Source organism: Octopus bimaculoides, chromosome 3 (assembly GCF_001194135.2).
Source record: "Octopus bimaculoides isolate UCB-OBI-ISO-001 chromosome 3, ASM119413v2, whole genome shotgun sequence".
In the NCBI taxonomy this organism is placed as follows: domain Eukaryota; kingdom Metazoa; phylum Mollusca; class Cephalopoda; order Octopoda; family Octopodidae; genus Octopus; species Octopus bimaculoides.
The window spans coordinates 53,978,175-53,981,379 of record NC_068983.1 but is presented as its reverse complement, the minus strand read 5'-3'; the positions used below and the strand labels follow the sequence as shown (position 1 = coordinate 53,981,379).

General features: G+C 35.2%; 2 protein-coding genes across 2 annotated transcripts in view; one reads left to right on the top strand and one right to left on the bottom strand.

Annotated features, from left to right (window-relative positions):
- LOC106873186 (serine/threonine-protein kinase TBK1) overlaps positions 1–3,205 on the bottom strand; it is a 102,022-nt gene that overhangs the window by 5,267 nt on the left and 93,550 nt on the right. The window lies entirely within an intron of this gene.
- LOC106873187 (putative universal stress protein SAUSA300_1656) overlaps positions 1–3,205 on the top strand; it is a 40,557-nt gene that overhangs the window by 31,662 nt on the left and 5,690 nt on the right. The gene's annotated exons all lie outside the window — the stretch shown is intronic.

The following is a 3,205-nucleotide window of genomic DNA, read 5'->3' as shown; positions in this document are numbered from 1 at the left end:
ATATATATATATATATATATATATGTATGTGTGTTTGTGTGTCTGTGTTTGTCCCCCCCATCATCACTTGACAACCGATGGTGATGTGTTTACGTCCCCCATAACTTAGCGGTTCGGCAAAAGAGATCGATAGAATAAGTACTAGGCTTACAAAGAATAAGTCCTGGGGTCGATTTGCTCGACTAAACGTGGTGCTCCAGCATGGCCGCAGTCAAATGACTGAAACAAGTAAAGGAGTAAAGACATATATATATATATATATATATATATGTAAGGGATATATATATGTGTGTGTCTATGTGTTTGCTCCCCGATTGCTTGACAACCAGTGTTGGTTTGTTTATGTCCTTATAACTTAGTGGTTCAGCAAAAGAGACCAATAAGACACAAATACCAGACTTTAAAAGAAACAAACAAAAATAAAGCTTTCAAGTTGGAGCCTCAGTATGGCTGCAGTCCAATGACTGAAGCAAGATAACAGTATAAAAGATATCTATATTCACACACACACACACATGTATGATATTTTCTGTAAGATTACAGATTAATTTTGCAGCTACTGTTATTTGGTTGTACATTGTTATATTAAAGCTAGAGACTAAACTCTTAAGTCTCTTGTGCAGTGGTATTAATATGGAAAGAAGTTATTAAACTGGATGGTCACCAATACATAATACTTGAAGTACAGCTGCATAATCAGTTATAATTTCATAGATTGTGCATCTGCCAACTTCTGTTATTTAATTCAACACCAAATGTATTTCCTTGTTCTTTCCTTTTCAAGAACTTCATACATACTTGTTATTATTAGCCAACTTCTGTATGTTCTGCCAAATCAAACTTAAATAGGGTAGAGAGCTTTAGTGTAATTTTACTCATGCAATTTTACCAGGTATGCTTTGCTTCAGTTTTTCCCTGGAGCTATATTTAACATCATCATTGTCATCATCATTTTAATGTCCATCTTTCTGCGTTTGCATGGATCAGATAGAATTCATCAAGGCAGATTTTCTACAGTTATATCCCCATGACCAGACATGTTTTTATAGAAATCTGGTTTTATAGAAATCTGCTTAAACAACAGTAGTGATTCTCATTTACAACTATAATCCAGTGTCAAGACAAGGAGAAAACCACATACATGGATATACACACACATTCACACTATACCTTTTTCAGTTTCTTATTTCTTTATTGCCCACAAGGGGCTAAACATAGAGGGGACAAACAAGGACAGACAAAGTCGATTGCATCAAACCAGTACGTAACTGGTACTTAATTTATTGACCCCGAAAGGATGAAAGGCAAAGTTGACCTCGGCGGAATTTGAACTCAGAACGTAAAAACATGAAATACCGCTAAGCATTTCTCCCGGCGTGCTAACATTTCTGCCAGCTCACCGACTTATTCAGTTTCTTATTTCTTTATTGCCCACAAGGGGCTAAACATAGAGGGGACAAACAAGGACAGACAAAGGGATTATGTCGATTGCATCGACTCCAGTACATAACTGGTACTTAATTTATCGACCCCAAAAGGATGAAAGGCAAAGTCAACCTCGGCAGAATTTGAACTCAGAATGTAACGGCAGACAAAATACCGCTAAGCATTTTGCCGGGCGTGCTAACGTTTCTGCCAGCTCGCCGCCTTATTTCAGTTTCTGTCTACCAAATGCATTCACAAGGCTTTGGTCAGACCAAAGTTACAGCAGAAGACTCTTGCCTAAGGTGCTATGCATTGAATTGAACCTGAAACCATGTGTTTGGGAAGCAATCTTTTCAACCACGTCTGCATCTGTTATAGGAGATGCAAACTCTTAGGTTTCCTTGATAATAAAGATTTGGGAGGTGGTAGGGATTTCCTTAGTTTTGGGGGGGAGGTATTATCAGTTAATCAGACTGGAGCAACATGGAGCAAAGTAACGCACTCGAGTGAAGTACTTTGCCCAAAGACACAAAACACACTACCCTGTCTAGGAAACGAACCCATGACATTGTGACCATGTGCCAAACACCCTAACCATTAGGTCATGTTTCCTCACGCAGTCTTCAAATCAAAACAATAATTTGATATATGATGTGTGTAGGTATATATATATATATATATATATATATATATATAAGCAATGTTAATTCTCTAAATGAAGTATTAACAGTAACTGCACGATAAAGTGAAGTGTATTGCCACTTAAGTGTGGCTAACCCCTAGGGGTGGATGTTACTGTTATATATATATATATATATATATATATATATATATACATACATACACACACACACATTATATATATATATGTAATATATTCATAAGTGCAGGTGTGGCTATGTGGTAAGAAGTTTGCTTCTCAACCACACGGTTCCATGTGACATCTTGGGAAAGTGTCTTCTATTATGGCTCCAAGTTAACCAAAGCCTTGTGAACGAATTTGGTAGATAGAAACTGAAAGAAGCCCACTGTTAATATATATATGTATATATTTATGTGTGTCTCTTTGTGCCTGTGCTTATGTACCTGTAACTTAGCAGTTTTGCAAAAGAGATTGACAAAATAAGTACCAGACTTAAGAAAGACATTAAGTACTGTACTTGATTCATTCGACTAAAGTTCTTCACGGTGGTGCTCCAGCATGATCACAATCTAAAACTTGTAAAAGACAAGTAAAAGATGATACCTGCCTAAGAATTTGTAAGGTTTGGGATTTCTTATTTTCCAAAAATGGATTGTATAAGCTTTTAACTGGAAATGATAAAAAAAAAAACGAAAAACAACAAAAGTTGTAAATTTATCGGTACCTTTTGGTTATCTCCCAACTAAAAACGTGGGTTATCTCCCATATATAAAAACCACTTTTTTTCAAGTGAGCTGAGTTCATTTCCAAACACACATAGACATTCATACACATAAACACACACATACATACATCCATATATCTCTCTATATATAGACATATATATATTACATACATATATATATACGTAGACATATATTGCATACACTATATATATATATACAGTCTGTTAAAGTCTGTCATACCGGCCATGATGAAATACTACAAAGTATAGAAAATATGAAATACCACAAGGAATATAAAGAAAACATAAAAAACAGACAGTGTTGGAACTCTTTTAAACAAAATAATATATTCCTCTATACACAATCATACAAAAAAACCCCCTTTTTTTGTATTTATTTTTACTCGCATATA